Genomic DNA, 24,300 nt, shown 5'->3' with positions numbered 1-24,300 from the left:
ACGTTGCTTAAACGCCTTCTTAGAGGCATAGATTTCACGGAACAACTGCAGAAGAAAAGCAGTATGGGCAGGAGTGTAAAAGCCAAAAGTGGAAATAGTGCTTGGAAAAATGAGCACAGATGGCACGAGACAGCAGAGAAATGACTGTCCCGCAAAGATGCTTACCGAGAAAAAGGAGTGAATGCTCTTGCTACTCCCATAAACAATATCGGCCATCTTGTTTTTTGTTAAAACATGTCTATTCAAGAGGCGCCTGCTCGTTTCTTTCATCAGCTTCAGGTGCTACACCAAATTGTTAGCGCTATGATGATTCAAAATCCAAACTTTACAAACTGTCTGTAATGCGACAATAAGATTTCTCCAAAAAAATAAATGAATGAAACGGTTGTACGTTTGAAAGTGTTGGCTATGGTAGAAGCTACTGCGTGAAAAGACATACAGATGCTCTTGCTTGACGCCCGTACCTGCCATAAGCCAACAGTGCACTTGTCAAGTGAGCAGCAATTCCAAAGGCCAATGTGTTTTAAAAGGAAGCCTTTCAACGGAAGATCTGCGTAAATTTCTACACGGTGAGGGACAGCAAGTGATTTAAACTAGGTGCACAAAATCCACCAATGGAGATGCCGGGGATTGAACCCGGGGCCTCACACATGCGAAGCGTGCGCTCTACCACTGAGCTACATCCCCACACAAGATACTGTTTGCTGGGGGCCAGAAACATTTTTGAAAAGCGACCCAGAAGGTGTGCGCATTAAGCAGATAAGTAGTTTGTGAATTTTGGGGCTTTTTAACCAGGGGCAGAGAAGGCGGTGATGGATTGAAGCTCATTGTGCTTTACATATCAAACAAGATTTGCTGTTCTTTTGACTTGAGGAATGGATTATATTGACCGTCGGTGGAAACACATTGAAGTGTTGGGCCGATGGGAAACAGAATGGTTTTCTTCAGGTATCCAAAAGATGTGAATGGAGATGCCGGGGATTGAACCCGGGGCCTCACACATGCAAAGCGTGCGCTCTACCACTGAGCTACATCCCCTGGCCTGATGCTGCCCCTGCCTCTGTCTCTCAGGAGGTTCATTGCCCAATACTGTGGAAACAGTATGTAGCGACAAGGCAGTGTGCAATAACAACGCATTTTCAGGGAACTGCACAAGTTGCCAGTGATTAAAAGCAGGAAGTTTTCAACAGCTCCAACGTTGCTTAAACGCCTTCTTAGAGGCATAGATTTCACGGAACAACTGCAGAAGAAAAGCAGTATGGGCAGGAGTGTAAAAGGCAAAAGTGGAAATAGTGCTTGGAAAAATGAGCACAGATGGCACGAGACAGCAGAGAAATGACTGTCCCGCAAAGATGCTTACCGAGAAAAAGGAGTGAATGCTCTTGCTACTCCCATAAACAATATCGGCCATCTTGTTTTTTGTTAAAACATGTCTATTCAAGAGGCGCCTGCTCGTTTCTTTCATCAGCTTCAGGTGCTACACCAAATTGTTAGCGCTATGATGATTCAAAATCCAAACTTTACAAACTGTCTGTAATGCGACAATAAGATTTCTCCAAAAAAAGAAATGAATGAAACGGTTGTACGTTTGAAAGTGTTGGCTATGGTAGAAGCTACTGCGTGAAAAGACATACAGATGCTCTTGCTTGACGCCCGTACCTGCCATAAGCCAAGAGTGCACTTGTCAAGTGAGCAGCAATTCCAAAGGCCAATGTGTTTTAAAAGGAAGCCTTTCAACGGAAGATCTGCGTAAATTTCTACACGGTGAGGGACAGCAAGTGATTTAAACTAGGTGCACAAAATCCACCAATGGAGATGCCGGGGATTGAACCCGGGGCCTCACACATGCGAAGCGTGCGCTCTACCACTGAGCTACATCCCCACACAAGATACTGTTTGCTGGGGGCCAGAAACATTTTTGAAAAGCGACCCAGAAGGTGTGCGCATTAAGCAGATAAGTAGTTTGTGAATTTTGGGGCTTTTTAACCAGGGGCAGAGAAGGCGGTGATGGATTGAAGCTCATTGTGCTTTACATATCAAACAAGATTTGCTGTTCTTTTGACTTGAGGAATGGATTATATTGACCGTCGGTGGAAACACATTGAAGTGTTGGGCCGATGGGAAACAGAATGGTTTTCTTCAGGTATCCAAAAGATGTGAATGGAGATGCCGGGGATTGAACCCGGGGCCTCACACATGCAAAGCGTGCGCTCTACCACTGAGCTACATCCCCTGGCCTGATGCTGCCCCTGCCTCTGTCTCTCAGGAGGTTCATTGCCCAATACTGTGGAAACAGTATGTAGCGACAAGGCAGTGTGCAATAACAACGCATTTTCAGGGAACTGCACAAGTTGCCAGTGATTAAAAGCAGGAAGTTTTCAACAGCTCCAACGTTGCTTAAACGCCTTCTTAGAGGCATAGATTTCACGGAACAACTGCAGAAGAAAAGCAGTATGGGCAGGAGTGTAAAAGCCAAAAGTGGAAATAGTGCTTGGAAAAATGAGCACAGATGGCACGAGACAGCAGAGAAATGACTGTCCCGCAAAGATGCTTACCGAGAAAAAGGAGTGAATGCTCTTGCTACTCCCATAAACAATATCGGCCATCTTGTTTTTTGTTAAAACATGTCTATTCAAGAGGCGCCTGCTCGTTTCTTTCATCAGCTTCAGGTGCTACACCAAATTGTTAGCGCTATGATGATTCAAAATCCAAACTTTACAAACTGTCTGTAATGCGACAATAAGATTTCTCCAAAAAAAGAAATGAATGAAACGGTTGTACGTTTGAAAGTGTTGGCTATGGTAGAAGCTACTGCGTGAAAAGACATACAGATGCTCTTGCTTGACGCCCGTACCTGCCATAAGCCAAGAGTGCACTTGTCAAGTGAGCAGCAATTCCAAAGGCCAATGTGTTTTAAAAGGAAGCCTTTCAACGGAAGATCTGCGTAAATTTCTACACGGTGAGGGACAGCAAGTGATTTAAACTAGGTGCACAAAATCCACCAATGGAGATGCCGGGGATTGAACCCGGGGCCTCACACATGCGAAGCGTGCGCTCTACCACTGAGCTACATCCCCACACAAGATACTGTTTGCTGGGGGCCAGAAACATTTTTGAAAAGCGACCCAGAAGGTGTGCGCATTAAGCAGATAAGTAGTTTGTGAATTTTGGGGCTTTTTAACCAGGGGCAGAGAAGGCGGTGATGGATTGAAGCTCATTGTGCTTTACATATCAAACAAGATTTGCTGTTCTTTTGACTTGAGGAATGGATTATATTGACCGTCGGTGGAAACACATTGAAGTGTTGGGCCGATGGGAAACAGAATGGTTTTCTTCAGGTATCCAAAAGATGTGAATGGAGATGCCGGGGATTGAACCCAGGGCCTCACACATGCAAAGCGTGCGCTCTACCACTGAGCTACATCCCCTGGCCTGATGCTGCCCCTGCCTCTGTCTCTCAGGAGGTTCATTGCCCAATACTGTGGAAACAGTATGTAGCTACAAGGCAGTGTGCAATAACAACGCATTTTCAGGGAACTGCACAAGTTGCCAGTGATTAAAAGCAGGAAGTTTTCAACAGCTCCAACGTTGCTTAAACGCCTTCTTAGAGGCATAGATTTCACGGAACAACTGCAGAAGAAAAGCAGTATGGGCAGGAGTGTAAAAGCCAAAAGTGGAAATAGTGCTTGGAAAAATGAGCACAGATGGCACGAGACAGCAGAGAAATGACTGTCCCGCAAAGATGCTTACCGAGAAAAAGGAGTGAATGCTCTTGCTACTCCCATAAACAATATCGGCCATCTTGTTTTTTGTTAAAACATGTCTATTCAAGAGGCGCCTGCTCGTTTCTTTCATCAGCTTCAGGTGCTACACCAAATTGTTAGCGCTATGATGATTCAAAATCCAAACTTTACAAACTGTCTGTAATGCGACAATAAGATTTCTCCAAAAAAAGAAATGAATGAAACGGTTGTACGTTTGAAAGTGTTGGCTATGGTAGAAGCTACTGCGTGAAAAGACATACAGATGCTCTTGCTTGACGCCCGTACCTGCCATAAGCCAAGAGTGCACTTGTCAAGTGAGCAGCAATTCCAAAGGCCAATGTGTTTTAAAAGGAAGCCTTTCAACGGAAGATCTGCGTAAATTTCTACACGGTGAGGGACAGCAAGTGATTTAAACTAGGTGCACAAAATCCACCAATGGAGATGCCGGGGATTGAACCCGGGGCCTCACACATGCGAAGCGTGCGCTCTACCACTGAGCTACATCCCCACACAAGATACTGTTTGCTGGGGGCCAGAAACATTTTTGAAAAGCGACCCAGAAGGTGTGCGCATTAAGCAGATAAGTAGTTTGTGAATTTTGGGGCTTTTTAACCAGGGGCAGAGAAGGCGGTGATGGATTGAAGCTCATTGTGCTTTACATATCAAACAAGATTTGCTGTTCTTTTGACTTGAGGAATGGATTATATTGACCGTCGGTGGAAACACATTGAAGTGTTGGGCCGATGGGAAACAGAATGGTTTTCTTCAGGTATCCAAAAGATGTGAATGGAGATGCCGGGGATTGAACCCAGGGCCTCACACATGCAAAGCGTGCGCTCTACCACTGAGCTACATCCCCTGGCCTGATGCTGCCCCTGCCTCTGTCTCTCAGGAGGTTCATTGCCCAATACTGTGGAAACAGTATGTAGCTACAAGGCAGTGTGCAATAACAACGCATTTTCAGGGAACTGCACAAGTTGCCAGTGATTAAAAGCAGGAAGTTTTCAACAGCTCCAACGTTGCTTAAACGCCTTCTTAGAGGCATAGATTTCACGGAACAACTGCAGAAGAAAAGCAGTATGGGCAGGAGTGTAAAAGCCAAAAGTGGAAATAGTGCTTGGAAAAATGAGCACAGATGGCACGAGACAGCAGAGAAATGACTGTCCCGCAAAGATGCTTACCGAGAAAAAGGAGTGAATGCTCTTGCTACTCCCATAAACAATATCGGCCATCTTGTTTTTTGTTAAAACATGTCTATTCAAGAGGCGCCTGCTCGTTTCTTTCATCAGCTTCAGGTGCTACACCAAATTGTTAGCGCTATGATGATTCAAAATCCAAACTTTACAAACTGTCTGTAATGCGACAATAAGATTTCTCCAAAAAAAGAAATGAATGAAACGGTTGTACGTTTGAAAGTGTTGGCTATGGTAGAAGCTACTGCGTGAAAAGACATACAGATGCTCTTGCTTGACGCCCGTACCTGCCATAAGCCAAGAGTGCACTTGTCAAGTGAGCAGCAATTCCAAAGGCCAATGTGTTTTAAAAGGAAGCCTTTCAACGGAAGATCTGCGTAAATTTCTACACGGTGAGGGACAGCAAGTGATTTAAACTAGGTGCACAAAATCCACCAATGGAGATGCCGGGGATTGAACCCGGGGCCTCACACATGCGAAGCGTGCGCTCTACCACTGAGCTACATCCCCACACAAGATACCGTTTGCTGGGGGCCAGAAACATTTTTGAAAAGCGACCCAGAAGGTGTGCGCATTAAGCAGATAAGTAGTTTGTGAATTTTGGGGCTTTTTAACCAGGGGCAGAGAAGGCGGTGATGGATTGAAGCTCATTGTGCTTTACATATCAAACAAGATTTGCTGTTCTTTTGACTTGAGGAATGGATTATATTGACCGTCGGTGGAAACACATTGAAGTGTTGGGCCGATGGGAAACAGAATGGTTTTCTTCAGGTATCCAAAAGATGTGAATGGAGATGCCGGGGATTGAACCCGGGGCCTCACACATGCAAAGCGTGCGCTCTACCACTGAGCTACATCCCCTGGCCTGATGCTGCCCCTGCCTCTGTCTCTCAGGAGGTTCATTGCCCAATACTGTGGAAACCGTATGTAGCGACAAGGCAGTGTGCAATAACAATGCATTTTCAGGGAACTGCACAAGTTGCCAGTGATTAAAAGCAGGAAGTTTTCAACAGCTCCAACGTTGCTTAAACGCCTTCTTAGAGGCATAGATTTCACGGAACAACTGCAGAAGAAAAGCAGTATGGGCAGGAGTGTAAAAGCCAAAAGTGGAAATAGTGCTTGGAAAAATGAGCACAGATGGCACGAAACAGCAGAGAAATGACTGTCCCGCAAAGATGCTTACCGAGAAAAAGGAGTGAATGCTCTTGCTACTCCCATAAACAATATCGGCCATCTTGTTTTTTGTTAAAACATGTCTATTCAAGAGGCGCCTGCTCGTTTCTTTCATCAGCTTCAGGTGCTACACCAAATTGTTAGCGCTATGATGATTCAAAATCCAAACTTTACAAACTGTCTGTAATGCGACAATAAGATTTCTCCAAAAAAAGAAATGAATGAAACGGTTGTACGTTTGAAAGTGTTGGCTATGGTAGAAGCTACTGCGTGAAAAGACATACAGATGCTCTTGCTTGACGCCCGTACCTGCCATAAGCCAAGAGTGCACTTGTCAAGTGAGCAGCAATTCCAAAGGCCAATGTGTTTTAAAAGGAAGCCTTTCAACGGAAGATCTGCGTAAATTTCTACGCGGTGAGGGACAGCAAGTGATTTAAACTAGGTGCACAAAATCCACCAATGGAGATGCCGGGGATTGAACCCGGGGCCTCACACATGCGAAGCGTGCGCTCTACCACTGAGCTACATCCCCACACAAGATTCCGTTTGCTGGGGGCCAGAAACATTTTTGAAAAGCGACCCAGAAGGTGTGCGCATTAAGCAGATAAGTAGTTTGTGAATTTTGGGGCTTTTTAACCAGGGGCAGAGAAGGCGGTGATGGATTGAAGCTCATTGTGCTTTACATATCAAACAAGATTTGCTGTTCTTTTGACTTGAGGAATGGATTATATTGACCGTCGGTGGAAACACATTGAAGTGTTGGGCCGATGGGAAACAGAATGGTTTTCTTCAGGTATCCAAAAGATGTGAATGGAGATGCCGGGGATTGAACCCGGGGCCTCACACATGCAAAGCGTGCGCTCTACCACTGAGCTACATCCCCTGGCCTGATGCTGCCCCTGCCTCTGTCTCTCAGGAGGTTCATTGCCCAATACTGTGGAAACCGTATGTAGCGACAAGGCAGTGTGCAATAACAACGCATTTTCAGGGAACTGCACAAGTTGCCAGTGATTAAAAGCAGGAAGTTTTCAACAGCTCCAACGTTGCTTAAACGCCTTCTTAGAGGCATAGATTTCACGGAACAACTGCAGAAGAAAAGCAGTATGGGCAGGAGTGTAAAAGCCAAAAGTGGAAATAGTGCTTGGAAAAATGAGCACAGATGGCACGAGACAGCAGAGAAATGACTGTCCCGCAAAGATGCTTACCGAGAAAAAGGAGTGAATGCTCTTGCTACTCCCATAAACAATATCGGCCATCTTGTTTTTTGTTAAAACATGTCTATTCAAGAGGCGCCTGCTCGTTTCTTTCATCAGCTTCAGGTGCTACACCAAATTGTTAGCGCTATGATGATTCAAAATCCAAACTTTACAAACTGTCTGTAATGCGACAATAAGATTTCTCCAAAAAAAGAAATGAATGAAACGGTTGTACGTTTGAAAGTGTTGGCTATGGTAGAAGCTACTGCGTGAAAAGACATACAGATGCTCTTGCTTGACGCCCGTACCTGCCATAAGCCAAGAGTGCACTTGTCAAGTGAGCAGCAATTCCAAAGGCCAATGTGTTTTAAAAGGAAGCCTTTCAACGGAAGATCTGCGTAAATTTCTACACGGTGAGGGACAGCAAGTGATTTAAACTAGGTGCACAAAATCCACCAATGGAGATGCCGGGGATTGAACCCGGGGCCTCACACATGCGAAGCGTGCGCTCTACCACTGAGCTACATCCCCACACAAGATACTGTTTGCTGGGGGCCAGAAACATTTTTGAAAAGCGACCCAGAAGGTGTGCGCATTAAGCAGATAAGTAGTTTGTGAATTTTGGGGCTTTTTAACCAGGGGCAGAGAAGGCGGTGATGGATTGAAGCTCATTGTGCTTTACATATCAAACAAGATTTGCTGTTCTTTTGACTTGAGGAATGGATTATATTGACCGTCGGTGGAAACACATTGAAGTGTTGGGCCGATGGGAAACAGAATGGTTTTCTTCAGGTATCCAAAAGATGTGAATGGAGATGCCGGGGATTGAACCCGGGGCCTCACACATGCAAAGCGTGCGCTCTACCACTGAGCTACATCCCCTGGCCTGATGCTGCCCCTGCCTCTGTCTCTCAGGAGGTTCATTGCCCAATACTGTGGAAACAGTATGTAGCGACAAGGCAGTGTGCAATAACAACGCATTTTCAGGGAACTGCACAAGTTGCCAGTGATTAAAAGCAGGAAGTTTTCAACAGCTCCAACGTTGCTTAAACGCCTTCTTAGAGGCATAGATTTCACGGAACAACTGCAGAAGAAAAGCAGTATGGGCAGGAGTGTAAAAGGCAAAAGTGGAAATAGTGCTTGGAAAAATGAGCACAGATGGCACGAGACAGCAGAGAAATGACTGTCCCGCAAAGATGCTTACCGAGAAAAAGGAGTGAATGCTCTTGCTACTCCCATAAACAATATCGGCCATCTTGTTTTTTGTTAAAACATGTCTATTCAAGAGGCGCCTGCTCGTTTCTTTCATCAGCTTCAGGTGCTACACCAAATTGTTAGCGCTATGATGATTCAAAATCCAAACTTTACAAACTGTCTGTAATGCGACAATAAGATTTCTCCAAAAAAAGAAATAAATGAAACGGTTGTACGTTTGAAAGTGTTGGCTATGGTAGAAGCTACTGCGTGAAAAGACATACAGATGCTCTTGCTTGACGCCCGTACCTGCCATAAGCCAAGAGTGCACTTGTCAAGTGAGCAGCAATTCCAAAGGCCAATGTGTTTTAAAAGGAAGCCTTTCAACGGAAGATCTGCGTAAATTTCTACACGGTGAGGGACAGCAAGTGATTTAAACTAGGTGCACAAAATCCACCAATGGAGATGCCGGGGATTGAACCCGGGGCCTCACACATGCGAAGCGTGCGCTCTACCACTGAGCTACATCCCCACACAAGATACTGTTTGCTGGGGGCCAGAAACATTTTTGAAAAGCGACCCAGAAGGTGTGCGCATTAAGCAGATAAGTAGTTTGTGAATTTTGGGGCTTTTTAACCAGGGGCAGAGAAGGCGGTGATGGATTGAAGCTCATTGTGCTTTACATATCAAACAAGATTTGCTGTTCTTTTGACTTGAGGAATGGATTATATTGACCGTCGGTGGAAACACATTGAAGTGTTGGGCCGATGGGAAACAGAATGGTTTTCTTCAGGTATCCAAAAGATGTGAATGGAGATGCCGGGGATTGAACCCAGGGCCTCACACATGCAAAGCGTGCGCTCTACCACTGAGCTACATCCCCTGGCCTGATGCTGCCACTGCCTCTGTCTCTCAGAAGGTTCATTGCCCAATACTGTGGAAACAGTATGTAGCTACAAGGCAGTGTGCAATAACAACGCATTTTCAGGGAACTGCACAAGTTGCCAGTGATTAAAAGCAGGAAGTTTTCAACAGCTCCAACGTTGCTTAAACGCCTTCTTAGAGGCATAGATTTCACGGAACAACTGCAGAAGAAAAGCAGTATGGGCAGGAGTGTAAAAGCCAAAAGTGGAAATAGTGCTTGGAAAAATGAGCACAGATGGCACGAGACAGCAGAGAAATGACTGTCCCGCAAAGATGCTTACCGAGAAAAAGGAGTGAATGCTCTTGCTACTCCCATAAACAATATCGGCCATCTTGTTTTTTGTTAAAACATGTCTATTCAAGAGGCGCCTGCTCGTTTCTTTCATCAGCTTCAGGTGCTACACCAAATTGTTAGCGCTATGATGATTCAAAATCCAAACTTTACAAACTGTCTGTAATGCGACAATAAGATTTCTCCAAAAAAAGAAATGAATGAAACGGTTGTACGTTTGAAAGTGTTGGCTATGGTAGAAGCTACTGCGTGAAAAGACATACAGATGCTCTTGCTTGACGCCCGTACCTGCCATAAGCCAAGAGTGCACTTGTCAAGTGAGCAGCAATTCCAAAGGCCAATGTGTTTTAAAAGGAAGCCTTTCAACGGAAGATCTGCGTAAATTTCTACACGGTGAGGGACAGCAAGTGATTTAAACTAGGTGCACAAAATCCACCAATGGAGATGCCGGGGATTGAACCCGGGGCCTCACACATGCGAAGCGTGCGCTCTACCACTGTGCTACATCCCCACACAAGATACCGTTTGCTGGGGGCCAGAAACATTTTTGAAAAGCGACCCAGAAGGTGTGCGCATTAAGCAGATAAGTAGTTTGTGAATTTTGGGGCTTTTTAACCAGGAGCAGAGAAGGCGGTGATGGATTGAAGCTCATTGTGCTTTACATATCAAACAAGATTTGCTGTTCTTTTGACTTGAGGAATGTATTATATTGACCGTCGGTGGAAACACATTGAAGTGTTGGGCCGATGGGAAACAGAATGGTTTTCTTCAGGTATCCAAAAGATGTGAATGGAGATGCCGGGGATTGAACCCAGGGCCTCACACATGCAAAGCGTGCGCTCTACCACTGAGCTACATCCCCTGGCCTGATGCTGCCACTGCCTCTGTCTCTCAGAAGGTTCATTGCCCAATACTGTGGAAACAGTATGTAGCTACAAGGCAGTGTGCAATAACAACGCATTTTCAGGGAACTGCACAAGTTGCCAGTGATTAAAAGCAGGAAGTTTTCAACAGCTCCAACGTTGCTTAAACGCCTTCTTAGAGGCATAGATTTCACGGAACAACTGCAGAAGAAAAGCAGTATGGGCAGGAGTGTAAAAGCCAAAAGTGGAAATAGTGCTTGGAAAAATGAGCACAGATGGCACGAGACAGCAGAGAAATGACTGTCCCGCAAAGATGCTTACCGAGAAAAAGGAGTGAATGCTCTTGCTACTCCCATAAACAATATCGGCCATCTTGTTTTTTGTTAAAACATGTCTATTCAAGAGGCGCCTGCTCGTTTCTTTCATCAGCTTCAGGTGCTACACCAAATTGTTAGCGCTATGATGATTCAAAATCCAAACTTTACAAACTGTCTGTAATGCGACAATAAGATTTCTCCAAAAAAAGAAATGAATGAAACGGTTGTACGTTTGAAAGTGTTGGCTATGGTAGAAGCTACTGCGTGAAAAGACATACAGATGCTCTTGCTTGACGCCCGTACCTGCCATAAGCCAAGAGTGCACTTGTCAAGTGAGCAGCAATTCCAAAGGCCAATGTGTTTTAAAAGGAAGCCTTTCAACGGAAGATCTGCGTAAATTTCTACACGGTGAGGGACAGCAAGTGATTTAAACTAGGTGCACAAAATCCACCAATGGAGATGCCGGGGATTGAACCCGGGGCCTCACACATGCGAAGCGTGCGCTCTACCACTGAGCTACATCCCCACACAAGATACCGTTTGCTGGGGGCCAGAAACATTTTTGAAAAGCGACCCAGAAGGTGTGCGCATTAAGCAGATAAGTAGTTTGTGAATTTTGGGGCTTTTTAACCAGGAGCAGAGAAGGCGGTGATGGATTGAAGCTCATTGTGCTTTACATATCAAACAAGATTTGCTGTTCTTTTGACTTGAGGAATGGATTATATTGACCGTCGGTGGAAACACATTGAAGTGTTGGGCCGATGGGAAACAGAATGGTTTTCTTCAGGTATCCAAAAGATGTGAATGGAGATGCCGGGGATTGAACCCGGGGCCTCACACATGCAAAGCGTGCGCTCTACCACTGAGCTACATCCCCTGGCCTGATGCTGCCCCTGCCTCTGTCTCTCAGGAGGTTCATTGCCCAATACTGTGGAAACAGTATGTAGCGACAAGGCAGTGTGCAATAACAACGCATTTTCAGGGAACTGCACAAGTTGCCAGTGATTAAAAGCAGGAAGTTTTCAACAGCTCCAACGTTGCTTAAACGCCTTCTTAGAGGCATAGATTTCACGGAACAACTGCAGAAGAAAAGCAGTATGGGCAGGAGTGTAAAAGCCAAAAGTGGAAATAGTGCTTGGAAAAATGAGCACAGATGGCACGAGACAGCAGAGAAATGACTGTCCCGCAAAGATGCTTACCGAGAAAAAGGAGTGAATGCTCTTGCTACTCCCATAAACAATATCGGCCATCTTGTTTTTTGTTAAAACATGTCTATTCAAGAGGCGCCTGCTCGTTTCTTTCATCAGCTTCAGGTGCTACACCAAATTGTTAGCGCTATGATGATTCAAAATCCAAACTTTACAAACTGTCTGTAATGCGACAATAAGATTTCTCCAAAAAAAGAAATGAATGAAACGGTTGTACGTTTGAAAGTGTTGGCTATGGTAGAAGCTACTGCGTGAAAAGACATACAGATGCTCTTGCTTGACGCCCGTACCTGCCATAAGCCAAGAGTGCACTTGTCAAGTGAGCAGCAATTCCAAAGGCCAATGTGTTTTAAAAGGAAGCCTTTCAACGGAAGATCTGCGTAAATTTCTACACGGTGAGGGACAGCAAGTGATTTAAACTAGGTGCACAAAATCCACCAATGGAGATGCCGGGGATTGAACCCGGGGCCTCACACATGCGAAGCGTGCGCTCTACCACTGAGCTACATCCCCACACAAGATACCGTTTGCTGGGGGCCAGAAACATTTTTGAAAAGCGACCCAGAAGGTGTGCGCATTAAGCAGATAAGTAGTTTGTGAATTTTGGGGCTTTTTAACCAGGGGCAGAGAAGGCGGTGATGGATTGAAGCTCATTGTGCTTTACATATCAAACAAGATTTGCTGTTCTTTTGACTTGAGGAATGGATTATATTGACCGTCGGTGGAAACACATTGAAGTGTTGGGCCGATGGGAAACAGAATGGTTTTCTTCAGGTATCCAAAAGATGTGAATGGAGATGCCGGGGATTGAACCCGGGGCCTCACACATGCAAAGCGTGCGCTCTACCACTGAGCTACATCCCCTGGCCTGATGCTGCCCCTGCCTCTGTCTCTCAGGAGGTTCATTGCCCAATACTGTGGAAACCGTATGTAGCGACAAGGCAGTGTGCAATAACAACGCATTTTCAGGGAACTGCACAAGTTGCCAGTGATTAAAAGCAGGAAGTTTTCAACAGCTCCAACGTTGCTTAAACGCCTTCTTAGAGGCATAGATTTCACGGAACAACTGCAGAAGAAAAGCAGTATGGGCAGGAGTGTAAAAGCCAAAAGTGGAAATAGTGCTTGGAAAAATGAGCACAGATGGCACGAGACAGCAGAGAAATGACTGTCCCGCAAAGATGCTTACCGAGAAAAAGGAGTGAATGCTCTTGCTACTCCCATAAACAATATCGGCCATCTTGTTTTTTGTTAAAACATGTCTATTCAAGAGGCGCCTGCTCGTTTCTTTCATCAGCTTCAGGTGCTACACCAAATTGTTAGCGCTATGATGATTCAAAATCCAAACTTTACAAACTGTCTGTAATGCGACAATAAGATTTCTCCAAAAAAAGAAATGAATGAAACGGTTGTACGTTTGAAAGTGTTGGCTATGGTAGAAGCTACTGCGTGAAAAGACATACAGATGCTCTTGCTTGACGCCCGTGCCTGCCATAAGCCAAGAGTGCACTTGTCAAGTGAGCAGCAATTCCAAAGGCCAATGTGTTTTAAAAGGAAGCCTTTCAACGGAAGATCTGCGTAAATTTCTACGCGGTGAGGGACAGCAAGTGATTTAAACTAGGTGCACAAAATCCACCAATGGAGATGCCGGGGATTGAACCCGGGGCCTCACACATGCGAAGCGTGCGCTCTACCACTGAGCTACATCCCCACACAAGATACCGTTTGCTGGGGGCCAGAAACATTTTTGAAAAGCGACCCAGAAGGTGTGCGCATTAAGCAGATAAGTAGTTTGTGAATTTTGGGGCTTTTTAACCAGGGGCACAGAAGGCGGTGATGGATTGAAGCTCATTGTGCTTTACATATCAAACAAGATTTGCTGTTCTTTTGACTTGAGGAATGGATTATATTGACCGTCGGTGGAAACACATTGAAGTGTTGGGCCGATGGGAAACAGAATGGTTTTCTTCAGGTATCCAAAAGATGTGAATGGAGATGCCGGGGATTGAACCCGGGGCCTCACACATGCAAAGCGTGCGCTCTACCACTGAGCTACATCCCCTGGCCTGATGCTGCCCCTGCCTCTGTCTCTCAGGAGGTTCATTGCCCAATACTGTGGAAACCGTATGTAGCGACAAGGCAGTGTGCAATAACAACGCATTTTCAGGGAACTGCACAAGTTGCCAGTGATTAAAAGCAGGAAGTTTTCAACAGCTCCAACGTTGCTTAAACGCCTTCTTAGAGGCATAGATTTCACGGAACAACTGCAGAAGAAAAGCAGTATGGGCAGGAGTGTAAAAGCCAAAAGTGGAAATAGTGCTTGGAAAAATGAGCACAGATGGCACGAGACAGCAGAGAAATGACTGTCCCGCAAAGATGCTTACCGAGAAAAAGGAGTGAATGCTCTTGCTACTCCCATAAACAATATCGGCCATCTTGTTTTTTGTTAAAACATGTCTATTCAAGAGGCGCCTGCTCGTTTCTTTCATCAGCTTCAGGTGCTACACCAAATTGTTAGCGCTATGATGATTCAAAATCCAAACTTTACAAACTGTCTGTAATGCGACAATAAGATTTCTCCAAAAAAAGAAATGAATGAAACGGTTGTACGTTTGAAAGTGTTGGCTATGGTAGAAGCTACTGCGTGAAAAGACATACAGATGCTCTTGCTTGACGCCCGTACCTGCCATAAGCCAAGAGTGCACTTGTCAAGTGAGCAGCAATTCCAAAGGCCAATGTGTTTTAAAAGGAAGCCTTTCAACGGAAGATCTGCGTAAATTTCTACGCGGTGAGGGACAGCAAGTGATTTAAACTAGGTGCACAAAATCCACCAATGGAGATGCCGGGGATTGAACCCGGGGCCTCACACATGCGAAGCGTGCGCTCTACCACTGAGCTACATCCCCACACAAGATACCGTTTGCTGGGGGCCAGAAACATTTTTGAAAAGCGACCCAGAAGGTGTGCGCATTAAGCAGATAAGTAGTTTGTGAATTTTGGGGCTTTTTAACCAGGGGCAGAGAAGGCGGTGATGGATTGAAGCTCATTGTGCTTTACATATCAAACAAGATTTGCTGTTCTTTTGACTTGAGGAATGGATTATATTGACCGTCGGTGGAAACACATTGAAGTGTTGGGCCGATGGGAAACAGAATGGTTTTCTTCAGGTATCCAAAAGATGTGAATGGAGATGCCGGGGATTGAACCCGGGGCCTCACACATGCAAAGCGTGCGCTCTACCACTGAGCTACATCCCCTGGCCTGATGCTGCCCCTGCCTCTGTCTCTCAGGAGGTTCATTGCCCAATACTGTGGAAACCGTATGTAGCGACAAGGCAGTGTGCAATAACAACGCATTTTCAGGGAACTGCACAAGTTGCCAGTGATTAAAAGCAGGAAGTTTTCAACAGCTCCAACGTTGCTTAAACGCCTTCTTAGAGGCATAGATTTCACGGAACAACTGCAGAAGAAAAGCAGTATGGGCAGGAGTGTAAAAGCCAAAAGTGGAAATAGTGCTTGGAAAAATGAGCACAGATGGCACGAGACAGCAGAGAAATGACTGTCCCGCAAAGATGCTTACCGAGAAAAAGGAGTGAATGCTCTTGCTACTCCCATAAACAATATCGGCCATCTTGTTTTTTGTTAAAACATGTCTATTCAAGAGGCGCCTGCTCGTTTCTTTCATCAGCTTCAGGTGCTACACCAAATTGTTAGCGCTATGATGATTCAAAATCCAAACTTTACAAACTGTCTGTAATGCGACAATAAGATTTCTCCAAAAAAAGAAATGAATGAAACGGTTGTACGTTTGAAAGTGTTGGCTATGGTAGAAGCTACTGCGTGAAAAGACATACAGATGCTCTTGCTTGACGCCCGTACCTGCCATAAGCCAAGAGTGCACTTGTCAAGTGAGCAGCAATTCCAAAGGCCAATGTGTTTTAAAAGGAAGCCTTTCAACGGAAGATCTGCGTAAATTTCTACGCGGTGAGGGACAGCAAGTGATTTAAACTAGGTGCACAAAATCCACCAATGGAGATGCCGGGGATTGAACCCAGGGCCTCACACATGCGAAGCGTGCGCTCTACCACTGAGCTACATCCCCACACAAGATACTGTTTGCTGGGGGCCAGAAACATTTTTGAAAAGCGACCCAGAAGGTGTGCGCATTAAGCAGATAAGTAGTTTGTGAATTTTGGGGCTTTTTAACCAGGGGCAGAGAAGGCGGTGATGGATTGAAGCTCATTGTGCTTTACATATCAAACAAGATTTGCTGTTCTTTTGACTTGAGGAATGGATTATATTGACCGTCGGTGGAAACACATTGAAGTGTTGGGCCGATGGGAAACAGAATGGTTTTCTTCAGGTATCCAAAAGATGTGAATGGAGATGCCGGGGATTGAACCCGGGGCCTCACACATGCAAAGCGTGCGCTCTACCACTGAGCTACATCCCCTGGCCTGATGCTGCCCCTGCCTCTGTCTCTCAGGAGGTTCATTGCCCAATACTGTGGAAACAGTATGTAGCTACAAGGCAGTGTGCAATAACAACGCATTTTCAGGGAACTGCACAAGTTGCCAGTGATTAAAAGCAGGAAGTTTTCAACAGCTCCAACGTTGCTTAAACGCCTTCTTAGAGGCATAAATTTCACGGAACAACTGCAGAAGAAAAGCAGTATGGGCAGGAGTGTAAAAGCCAAAAGTGGAAATAGTGCTTGGAAAAATGAGCACAGATGGCACGAGACAGCAGAGAAATGACTGTCCCGCAAAGATGCTTACCGAGAAAAAGGAGTGAATGCTCTTGCTACTCCCATAAACAATATCGGCCATCTTGTTTTTTGTTAAAACATGTCTATTCAAGAGGCGCCTGCTCGTTTCTTTCATCAGCTTCAGGTGCTACACCAAATTGTTAGCGCTATGATGATTCAAAATCCAAACTTTACAAACTGTCTGTAATGCGACAATAAGATTTCTCCAAAAAAAGAAATGAATGAAACGGTTGTACGTTTGAAAGTGTTGGCTATGGTAGAAGCTACTGCGTGAAAAGACATACAGATGCTCTTGCTTGACGCCCGTACCTGCCATAAGCCAAGAGTGCACTTGTCAAGTGAGCAGCAATTCCAAAGGCCAATGTGTTTTAAAAGGAAGCCTTTCAACGGAAGATCTGCGTAAATTTCTACGCGGTGAGGGACAGCAAGTGATTTAAACTAGGTGCACAAAATCCACCAATGGAGATGCCGGGGATTGAACCCGGGGCCTCACACATGCGAAGCGTGCGCTCTACCACTAAGCTACATCCCCACACAAGATACCGTTTGCTGGGGGCCAGAAACATTTTTGAAAAGCGACCCAGAAGGTGTGCGCATTAAGCAGATAAGTAGTTTGTGAATTTTGGGGCTTTTTAACCAGGGGCAGAGAAGGCGGTGATGGATTGAAGCTCATTGTGCTTTACATATCAAACAAGATTTGCTGTTCTTTTGACTTGAGGAATGGATTATATTGACCGTCGGTGGAAACACATTGAAGTGTTGGGCCGATGGGAAACAGAATGGTTTTCTTCAGGTATCCAAAAGATGTGAATGGAGATGCCGGGGATTGAACCCGGGGCCTCACACATGCAAAGCGTGCGCTCTACCACTGAGCTACATCCCCTGGCCTGATGCTGCCCCTGCCTCTGTCTCTCAGGAGGTTCATTGCCCAATACTGTGGAAACCGTATGTAGCGACAAGGCAGTGTGCAATAACAACGCATTTTCAGGGAACTGCACAAGTTGCCAGTGATTAAAAGCAGGAAGTTTTCAACAGCTCCAACGTTGCTTAAACGCCTTCTTAGAGGCATAGATTTCACGGAACAACTGCAGAAGAAAAGCAGTATGGGCAGGAGTGTAAAAGCCAAAAGTGGAAATAGTGCTTGGAAAAATGAGCACAGATGGCACGAGACAGCAGAGAAATGACTGTCCCGCAAAGATGCTTACCGAGAAAAAGGAGTGAATGCTCTTGCTACTCCCATAAACAATATCGGCCATCTTGTTTTTTGTTAAAACATGTCTATTCAAGAGGCGCCTGCTCGTTTCTTTCATCAGCTTCAGGTGCTACACCAAATTGTTAGCGCTATGATGATTCAAAATCCAAACTTTACAAACTGTCTGTAATGCGACAATAAGATTTCTCCAAAAAAAGAAATGAATGAAACGGTTGTACGTTTGAAAGTGTTGGCTATGGTAGAAGCTACTGCGTGAAAAGACATACAGATGCTCTTGCTTGACGCCCGTACCTGCCATAAGCCAAGAGTGCACTTGTCAAGTGAGCAGCAATTCCAAAGGCCAATGTGTTTTAAAAGGAAGCCTTTCAACGGAAGATCTGCGTAAATTTCTACACGGTGAGGGACAGCAAGTGATTTAAACTAGGTGCACAAAATCCACCAATGGAGATGCCGGGGATTGAACCCGGGGCCTCACACATGCGAAGCGTGCGCTCTACCACTGAGCTACATCCCCACACAAGATACCGTTTGCTGGGGGCCAGAAACATTTTTGAAAAGCGACCCAGAAGGTGTGCGCATTAAGCAGATAAGTAGTTTGTGAATTTTGGGGCTTTTTAACCAGGAGCAGAGAAGGCGGTGATGGATTGAAGCTCATTGTGCTTTACATATCAAACAAGATTTGCTGTTCTTTTGACTTGAGGAATGGATTATATTGACCGTCGGTGGAAACACATTGAAGTGTTGGGCCGATGGGAAACAGAATGGTTTTCTTCAGGTATCCAAAAGATGTGAATGGAGATGCCGGGGATTGAACCCGGGGCCTCACACATGCAAAGCGTGCGCTCTACCACTGAGCTACATCCCCTGGCCTGATGCTGCCCCTGCCTCTGTCTCTCAGGAGGTTCATTGCCCAATACTGTGGAAACAGTATGTAGCGACAAGGCAGTGTGCAATAACAACGCATTTTCAGGGAACTGCACAAGTTGCCAGTGATTAAAAGCAGGAAGTTTTCAACAGCTCCAACGTTGCTTAAACGCCTTCTTAGAGGCATAGATTTCACGGAACAACTGCAGAAGAAAAGCAGTATGGGCAGGAGTGTAAAAGCCAAAAGTGGAAATAGTGCTTGGAAAAATGAGCACAGATGGCACGAGACAGCAGAGAAATGACTGTCCCGCAAAGATGCTTACCGAGAAAAAGGAGTGAATGCTCTTGCTACTCCCATAAACAATATCGGCCATCTTGTTTTTTGTTAAAACATGTCTATTCAAGAGGCGCCTGCTCGTTTCTTTCATCAGCTTCAGGTGCTACACCAAATTGTTAGCGCTATGATGATTCAAAATCCAAACTTTACAAACTGTCTGTAATGCGACAATAAGATTTCTCCAAAAAAAGAAATGAATGAAACGGTTGTACGTTTGAAAGTGTTGGCTATGGTAGAAGCTACTGCGTGAAAAGACATACAGATGCTCTTGCTTGACGCCCGTACCTGCCATAAGCCAAGAGTGCACTTGTCAAGTGAGCAGCAATTCCAAAGGCCAATGTGTTTTAAAAGGAAGCCTTTCAACGGAAGATCTGCGTAAATTTCTACACGGTGAGGGACAGCAAGTGATTTAAACTAGGTGCACAAAATCCACCAATGGAGATGCCGGGGATTGAACCCGGGGCCTCACACATGCGAAGCGTGCGCTCTACCACTGAGCTACATCCCCACACAAGATACCGTTTGCTGGGGGCCAGAAACATTTTTGAAAAGCGACCCAGAAGGTGTGCGCATTAAGCAGATAAGTAGTTTGTGAATTTTGGGGCTTTTTAACCAGGGGCACAGAAGGCGGTGATGCATTGAAGCTCATTGTGCTTTACATATCAAACAAGATTTGCTGTTCTTTTGACTTGAGGAATGGATTATATTGACCGTCGGTGGAAACACATTGAAGTGTTGGGCCGATGGGAAACAGAATGGTTTTCTTCAGGTATCCAAAAGATGTGAATGGAGATGCCGGGGATTGAACCCGGGGCCTCACACATGCAAAGCGTGCGCTCTACCACTGAGCTACATCCCCTGGCCTGATGCTGCCCCTGCCTCTGTCTCTCAGGAGGTTCATTGCCCAATACTGTGGAAACCGTATGTAGCGACAAGGCAGTGTGCAATAACAACGCATTTTCAGGGAACTGCACAAGTTGCCAGTGATTAAAAGCAGGAAGTTTTCAACAGCTCCAACGTTGCTTAAACGCCTTCTTAGAGGCATAGATTTCACGGAACAACTGCAGAAGAAAAGCAGTATGGGCAGGAGTGTAAAAGCCAAAAGTGGAAATAGTGCTTGGAAAAATGAGCACAGATGGCACGAGACAGCAGAGAAATGACTGTCCCGCAAAGATGCTTACCGAGAAAAAGGAGTGAATGCTCTTGCTACTCCCATAAACAATATCGGCCATCTTGTTTTTTGTTAAAACATGTCTATTCAAGAGGCGCCTGCTCGTTTCTTTCATCAGCTTCAGGTGCTACACCAAATTGTTAGCGCTATGATGATTCAAAATCCAAACTTTACAAACTGTCTGTAATGCGACAATAAGATTTCTCCAAAAAAAGAAATGAATGAAACGGTTGTACGTTTGAAAGTGTTGGCTATGGTAGAAGCTACTGCGTGAAAAGACATACAGATGCTCTTGCTTGACGCCCGTACCTGCCATAAGCCAAGAGTGCACTTGTCAAGTGAGCAGCAATTCCAAAGGCCAATGTGTTTTAAAAGGAAGCCTTTCAACGGAAGATCTGCGTAAATTTCTACGCGGTGAGGGACAGCAAGTGATTTAAACTAGGTGCACAAAATCCACCAATGGAGATGCCGGGGATTGAACCCGGGGCCTCACACATGCGAAGCGTGCGCTCTACCACTGAGCTACATCCCCACACAAGATACCGTTTGCTGGGGGCCAGAAACATTTTTGAAAAGCGACCCAGAAGGTGTGCGCATTAAGCAGATAAGTAGTTTGTGAATTTTGGGGCTTTTTAACCAGGGGCAGAGAAGGCGGTGATGGATTGAAGCTCATTGTGCTTTACATATCAAACAAGATTTGCTGTTCTTTTGACTTGAGGAATGGATTATATTGACCGTCGGTGGAAACACATTGAAGTGTTGGGCCGATGGGAAACAGAATGGTTTTCTTCAGGTATCCAAAAGATGTGAATGGAGATGCCGGGGATTGAACCCGGGGCCTCACACATGCAAAGCGTGCGCTCTACCACTGAGCTACATCCCCTGGCCTGATGCTGCCCCTGCCTCTGTCTCTCAGGAGGTTCATTGCCCAATACTGTGGAAACCGTATGTAGCGACAAGGCAGTGTGCAATAACAACGCATTTTCAGGGAACTGCACAAGTTGCCAGTGATTAAAAGCAGGAAGTTTTCAACAGCTCCAACGTTGCTTAAACGCCTTCTTAGAGGCATAGATTTCACGGAACAACTGCAGAAGAAAAGCAGTATGGGCAGGAGTGTAAAAGCCAAAAGTGGAAATAGTGCTTGGAAAAATGAGCACAGATGGCACGAGACAGCAGAGAAATGACTGTCCCGCAAAGATGCTTACCGAGAAAAAGGAGTGAATGCTCTTGCTACTCCCATAAACAATATCGGCCATCTTGTTTTTTGTTAAAACATGTCTATTCAAGAGGCGCCTGCTCGTTTCTTTCATCAGCTTCAGGTGCTACACCAAATTGTTAGCGCTATGATGATTCAAAATCCAAACTTTACAAACTGTCTGTAATGCGACAATAAGATTTCTCCAAAAAAAGAAATGAATGAAACGGTTGTACGTTTGAAAGTGTTGGCTATGGTAGAAGCTACTGCGTGAAAAGACATACAGATGCTCTTGCTTGACGCCCGTACCTGCCATAAGCCAAGAGTGCACTTGTCAAGTGAGCAGCAATTCCAAAGGCCAATGTGTTTTAAAAGGAAGCCTTTCAACGGAAGATCTGCGTAAATTTCTACGCGGTGAGGGACAGCAAGTGATTTAAACTAGGTGCACAAAATCCACCAATGGAGATGCCGGGGATTGAACCCGGGGCCTCACACATGCGAAGCATGCGCTCTACCACTGAGCTACATCCCTACACAAGATACCGTTTGCTGGGGGCCAGAAACATTTTTGAAAAGCGACCCAGAAGGTGTGCGCATTAAGCAGATAAGTAGTTTGTGAATTTTGGGGCTTTTTAACCAGGGGCAGAGAAGGCGGTGATGGATTGAAGCTCATTGTGCTTTACATATCAAACAAGATTTGCTGTTCTTTTGACTTGAGGAATGGATTATATTGACCGTCGGTGGAAACACATTGAAGTGTTGGGCCGATGGGAAACAGAATGGTTTTCTTCAGGTATCCAAAAGATGTGAATGGAGATGCCGGGGATTGAACCCGGGGCCTCACACATGCAAAGCGTGCGCTCTACCACTGAGCTACATCCCCTGGCCTGATGCTGCCCCTGCCTCTGTCTCTCAGGAGGTTCATTGCCCAATACTGTGGAAACCGTATGTAGCGACAAGGCAGTGTGCAATAACAACGCATTTTCAGGGAACTGCACAAGTTGCCAGTGATTAAAAGCAGGAAGTTTTCAACAGCTCCAACGTTGCTTAAACGCCTTCTTAGAGGCATAGATTTCACGGAACAACTGCAGAAGAAAAGCAGTATGGGCAGGAGTGTAAAAGCCAAAAGTGGAAATAGTGCTTGGAAAAATGAGCACAGATGGCACGAGACAGCAGAGAAATGACTGTCCCGCAAAGATGCTTACCGAGAAAAAGGAGTGAATGCTCTTGCTACTCCCATAAACAATATCGGCCATCTTGTTTTTTGTTAAAACATGTCTATTCAAGAGGCGCCTGCTCGTTTCTTTCATCAGCTTCAGGTGCTACACCAAATTGTTAGCGCTATGATGATTCAAAATCCAAACTTTACAAACTGTCTGTAATGCGACAATAAGATTTCTCCAAAAAAAGAAATGAATGAAACGGTTGTACGTTTGAAAGTGTTGGCTATGGTAGAAGCTACTGCGTGAAAAGACATACAGATGCTCTTGCTTGACGCCCGTACCTGCCATAAGCCAAGAGTGCACTTGTCAAGTGAGCAGCAATTCCAAAGGCCAATGTGTTTTAAAAGGAAGCCTTTCAACGGAAGATCTGCGTAAATTTCTACGCGGTGAGGGACAGCAAGTGATTTAAACTAGGTGCACAAAATCCACCAATGGAGATGCCGGGGATTGAACCCGGGGCCTCACACATGCGAAGCGTGCGCTCTACCACTGAGCTACATCCCCACACAAGATACCGTTTGCTGGGGGCCAGAAACATTTTTGAAAAGCGACCCAGAAGGTGTGCGCATTAAGCAGATAAGTAGTTTGTGAATTTTGGGGCTTTTTAACCAGGGGCAGAGAAGGCGGTGATGGATTGAAGCTCATTGTGCTTTACATATCAAACAAGATTTGCTGTTCTTTTGACTTGAGGAATGGATTATATTGACCGTCGGTGGAAACACATTGAAGTGTTGGGCCGATGGGAAACAGAATGGTTTTCTTCAGGTATCCAAAAGATGTGAATGGAGATGCCGGGGATTGAACCCGGGGCCTCACACATGCAAAGCGTGCGCTCTACCACTGAGCTACATCCCCTGGCCTGATGCTGCCCCTGCCTCTGTCTCTCAGGAGGTTCATTGCCCAATACTGTGGAAACCGTATGTAGCGACAAGGCAGTGTGCAATAACAACGCATTTTCAGGGAACTGCACAAGTTGCCAGTGATTAAAAGCAGGAAGTTTTCAACAGCTCCAACGTTGCTTAAACGCCTTCTTAGAGGCATAGATTTCACGGAACAACTGCAGAAGAAAAGCAGTATGGGCAGGAGTGTAAAAGCCAAAAGTGGAAATAGTGCTTGGAAAAATGAGCACAGATGGCACGAGACAGCAGAGAAATGACTGTCCCGCAAAGATGCTTACCGAGAAAAAGGAGTGAATGCTCTTGCTACTCCCATAAACAATATCGGCCATCTTGTTTTTTGTTAAAACATGTCTATTCAAGAGGCGCCTGCTCGTTTCTTTCATCAGCTTCAGGTGCTACACCAAATTGTTAGCGCTATGATGATTCAAAATCCAAACTTTACAAACTGTCTGTAATGCGACAATAAGATTTCTCCAAAAAAAGAAATGAATGAAACGGTTGTACGTTTGAAAG

The 24,300-nt window shown here is 45.3% G+C and overlaps 40 non-coding genes across 40 annotated transcripts; all 40 read right to left on the bottom strand.

Moving 5' to 3' along the window:
* Positions 1-615: 615 nt before the first annotated feature.
* TRNAA-CGC (transfer RNA alanine (anticodon CGC)) lies at positions 616-687 on the bottom strand. The gene has a single exon. It is a non-coding gene; the product is annotated as a tRNA-Ala (tRNA).
* Positions 688-966: 279 nt separating this feature from the next.
* Positions 967-1,038, bottom strand: TRNAA-UGC (transfer RNA alanine (anticodon UGC)). Its single transcript has one exon. It is a non-coding gene; the product is annotated as a tRNA-Ala (tRNA).
* Positions 1,039-1,810: 772 nt separating this feature from the next.
* On the bottom strand, positions 1,811-1,882 carry TRNAA-CGC (transfer RNA alanine (anticodon CGC)). Its single transcript has one exon. It is a non-coding gene; the product is annotated as a tRNA-Ala (tRNA).
* A 279-nt stretch (positions 1,883-2,161) lies between these two features.
* On the bottom strand, positions 2,162-2,233 carry TRNAA-UGC (transfer RNA alanine (anticodon UGC)). The gene has a single exon. It is a non-coding gene; the product is annotated as a tRNA-Ala (tRNA).
* Positions 2,234-3,005: 772 nt separating this feature from the next.
* On the bottom strand, positions 3,006-3,077 carry TRNAA-CGC (transfer RNA alanine (anticodon CGC)). The gene has a single exon. It is a non-coding gene; the product is annotated as a tRNA-Ala (tRNA).
* Positions 3,078-3,356: 279 nt separating this feature from the next.
* TRNAA-UGC (transfer RNA alanine (anticodon UGC)) lies at positions 3,357-3,428 on the bottom strand. Its single transcript has one exon. It is a non-coding gene; the product is annotated as a tRNA-Ala (tRNA).
* A 772-nt stretch (positions 3,429-4,200) lies between these two features.
* Positions 4,201-4,272, bottom strand: TRNAA-CGC (transfer RNA alanine (anticodon CGC)). Its single transcript has one exon. It is a non-coding gene; the product is annotated as a tRNA-Ala (tRNA).
* A 279-nt stretch (positions 4,273-4,551) lies between these two features.
* On the bottom strand, positions 4,552-4,623 carry TRNAA-UGC (transfer RNA alanine (anticodon UGC)). The gene has a single exon. It is a non-coding gene; the product is annotated as a tRNA-Ala (tRNA).
* A 772-nt stretch (positions 4,624-5,395) lies between these two features.
* Positions 5,396-5,467, bottom strand: TRNAA-CGC (transfer RNA alanine (anticodon CGC)). Its single transcript has one exon. It is a non-coding gene; the product is annotated as a tRNA-Ala (tRNA).
* A 279-nt stretch (positions 5,468-5,746) lies between these two features.
* Positions 5,747-5,818, bottom strand: TRNAA-UGC (transfer RNA alanine (anticodon UGC)). Its single transcript has one exon. It is a non-coding gene; the product is annotated as a tRNA-Ala (tRNA).
* Positions 5,819-6,590: 772 nt separating this feature from the next.
* Positions 6,591-6,662, bottom strand: TRNAA-CGC (transfer RNA alanine (anticodon CGC)). Its single transcript has one exon. It is a non-coding gene; the product is annotated as a tRNA-Ala (tRNA).
* Positions 6,663-6,941: 279 nt separating this feature from the next.
* Positions 6,942-7,013, bottom strand: TRNAA-UGC (transfer RNA alanine (anticodon UGC)). The gene has a single exon. It is a non-coding gene; the product is annotated as a tRNA-Ala (tRNA).
* Positions 7,014-7,785: 772 nt separating this feature from the next.
* TRNAA-CGC (transfer RNA alanine (anticodon CGC)) lies at positions 7,786-7,857 on the bottom strand. The gene has a single exon. It is a non-coding gene; the product is annotated as a tRNA-Ala (tRNA).
* A 279-nt stretch (positions 7,858-8,136) lies between these two features.
* Positions 8,137-8,208, bottom strand: TRNAA-UGC (transfer RNA alanine (anticodon UGC)). The gene has a single exon. It is a non-coding gene; the product is annotated as a tRNA-Ala (tRNA).
* Positions 8,209-8,980: 772 nt separating this feature from the next.
* On the bottom strand, positions 8,981-9,052 carry TRNAA-CGC (transfer RNA alanine (anticodon CGC)). The gene has a single exon. It is a non-coding gene; the product is annotated as a tRNA-Ala (tRNA).
* Positions 9,053-9,331: 279 nt separating this feature from the next.
* On the bottom strand, positions 9,332-9,403 carry TRNAA-UGC (transfer RNA alanine (anticodon UGC)). Its single transcript has one exon. It is a non-coding gene; the product is annotated as a tRNA-Ala (tRNA).
* Positions 9,404-10,175: 772 nt separating this feature from the next.
* On the bottom strand, positions 10,176-10,247 carry TRNAA-CGC (transfer RNA alanine (anticodon CGC)). Its single transcript has one exon. It is a non-coding gene; the product is annotated as a tRNA-Ala (tRNA).
* A 279-nt stretch (positions 10,248-10,526) lies between these two features.
* TRNAA-UGC (transfer RNA alanine (anticodon UGC)) lies at positions 10,527-10,598 on the bottom strand. Its single transcript has one exon. It is a non-coding gene; the product is annotated as a tRNA-Ala (tRNA).
* Positions 10,599-11,370: 772 nt separating this feature from the next.
* On the bottom strand, positions 11,371-11,442 carry TRNAA-CGC (transfer RNA alanine (anticodon CGC)). The gene has a single exon. It is a non-coding gene; the product is annotated as a tRNA-Ala (tRNA).
* Positions 11,443-11,721: 279 nt separating this feature from the next.
* On the bottom strand, positions 11,722-11,793 carry TRNAA-UGC (transfer RNA alanine (anticodon UGC)). The gene has a single exon. It is a non-coding gene; the product is annotated as a tRNA-Ala (tRNA).
* Positions 11,794-12,565: 772 nt separating this feature from the next.
* TRNAA-CGC (transfer RNA alanine (anticodon CGC)) lies at positions 12,566-12,637 on the bottom strand. Its single transcript has one exon. It is a non-coding gene; the product is annotated as a tRNA-Ala (tRNA).
* A 279-nt stretch (positions 12,638-12,916) lies between these two features.
* Positions 12,917-12,988, bottom strand: TRNAA-UGC (transfer RNA alanine (anticodon UGC)). Its single transcript has one exon. It is a non-coding gene; the product is annotated as a tRNA-Ala (tRNA).
* Positions 12,989-13,760: 772 nt separating this feature from the next.
* TRNAA-CGC (transfer RNA alanine (anticodon CGC)) lies at positions 13,761-13,832 on the bottom strand. The gene has a single exon. It is a non-coding gene; the product is annotated as a tRNA-Ala (tRNA).
* Positions 13,833-14,111: 279 nt separating this feature from the next.
* TRNAA-UGC (transfer RNA alanine (anticodon UGC)) lies at positions 14,112-14,183 on the bottom strand. Its single transcript has one exon. It is a non-coding gene; the product is annotated as a tRNA-Ala (tRNA).
* Positions 14,184-14,955: 772 nt separating this feature from the next.
* TRNAA-CGC (transfer RNA alanine (anticodon CGC)) lies at positions 14,956-15,027 on the bottom strand. Its single transcript has one exon. It is a non-coding gene; the product is annotated as a tRNA-Ala (tRNA).
* A 279-nt stretch (positions 15,028-15,306) lies between these two features.
* TRNAA-UGC (transfer RNA alanine (anticodon UGC)) lies at positions 15,307-15,378 on the bottom strand. The gene has a single exon. It is a non-coding gene; the product is annotated as a tRNA-Ala (tRNA).
* A 772-nt stretch (positions 15,379-16,150) lies between these two features.
* TRNAA-CGC (transfer RNA alanine (anticodon CGC)) lies at positions 16,151-16,222 on the bottom strand. Its single transcript has one exon. It is a non-coding gene; the product is annotated as a tRNA-Ala (tRNA).
* Positions 16,223-16,501: 279 nt separating this feature from the next.
* TRNAA-UGC (transfer RNA alanine (anticodon UGC)) lies at positions 16,502-16,573 on the bottom strand. Its single transcript has one exon. It is a non-coding gene; the product is annotated as a tRNA-Ala (tRNA).
* Positions 16,574-17,345: 772 nt separating this feature from the next.
* TRNAA-CGC (transfer RNA alanine (anticodon CGC)) lies at positions 17,346-17,417 on the bottom strand. The gene has a single exon. It is a non-coding gene; the product is annotated as a tRNA-Ala (tRNA).
* A 279-nt stretch (positions 17,418-17,696) lies between these two features.
* On the bottom strand, positions 17,697-17,768 carry TRNAA-UGC (transfer RNA alanine (anticodon UGC)). Its single transcript has one exon. It is a non-coding gene; the product is annotated as a tRNA-Ala (tRNA).
* Positions 17,769-18,540: 772 nt separating this feature from the next.
* Positions 18,541-18,612, bottom strand: TRNAA-CGC (transfer RNA alanine (anticodon CGC)). The gene has a single exon. It is a non-coding gene; the product is annotated as a tRNA-Ala (tRNA).
* Positions 18,613-18,891: 279 nt separating this feature from the next.
* On the bottom strand, positions 18,892-18,963 carry TRNAA-UGC (transfer RNA alanine (anticodon UGC)). Its single transcript has one exon. It is a non-coding gene; the product is annotated as a tRNA-Ala (tRNA).
* A 772-nt stretch (positions 18,964-19,735) lies between these two features.
* Positions 19,736-19,807, bottom strand: TRNAA-CGC (transfer RNA alanine (anticodon CGC)). The gene has a single exon. It is a non-coding gene; the product is annotated as a tRNA-Ala (tRNA).
* Positions 19,808-20,086: 279 nt separating this feature from the next.
* TRNAA-UGC (transfer RNA alanine (anticodon UGC)) lies at positions 20,087-20,158 on the bottom strand. The gene has a single exon. It is a non-coding gene; the product is annotated as a tRNA-Ala (tRNA).
* A 772-nt stretch (positions 20,159-20,930) lies between these two features.
* On the bottom strand, positions 20,931-21,002 carry TRNAA-CGC (transfer RNA alanine (anticodon CGC)). The gene has a single exon. It is a non-coding gene; the product is annotated as a tRNA-Ala (tRNA).
* A 279-nt stretch (positions 21,003-21,281) lies between these two features.
* On the bottom strand, positions 21,282-21,353 carry TRNAA-UGC (transfer RNA alanine (anticodon UGC)). Its single transcript has one exon. It is a non-coding gene; the product is annotated as a tRNA-Ala (tRNA).
* A 772-nt stretch (positions 21,354-22,125) lies between these two features.
* TRNAA-CGC (transfer RNA alanine (anticodon CGC)) lies at positions 22,126-22,197 on the bottom strand. The gene has a single exon. It is a non-coding gene; the product is annotated as a tRNA-Ala (tRNA).
* Positions 22,198-22,476: 279 nt separating this feature from the next.
* Positions 22,477-22,548, bottom strand: TRNAA-UGC (transfer RNA alanine (anticodon UGC)). Its single transcript has one exon. It is a non-coding gene; the product is annotated as a tRNA-Ala (tRNA).
* A 772-nt stretch (positions 22,549-23,320) lies between these two features.
* On the bottom strand, positions 23,321-23,392 carry TRNAA-CGC (transfer RNA alanine (anticodon CGC)). The gene has a single exon. It is a non-coding gene; the product is annotated as a tRNA-Ala (tRNA).
* Positions 23,393-23,671: 279 nt separating this feature from the next.
* On the bottom strand, positions 23,672-23,743 carry TRNAA-UGC (transfer RNA alanine (anticodon UGC)). The gene has a single exon. It is a non-coding gene; the product is annotated as a tRNA-Ala (tRNA).
* Positions 23,744-24,300: the final 557 nt, after the last annotated feature.

Source organism: Engystomops pustulosus, chromosome 1 (assembly GCF_040894005.1).
Source record: "Engystomops pustulosus chromosome 1, aEngPut4.maternal, whole genome shotgun sequence".
In the NCBI taxonomy this organism is placed as follows: domain Eukaryota; kingdom Metazoa; phylum Chordata; class Amphibia; order Anura; family Leptodactylidae; genus Engystomops; species Engystomops pustulosus.
Note: the sequence above shows the minus strand (reverse complement) of the source record. Positions and strands in the feature narration are given on the sequence as shown.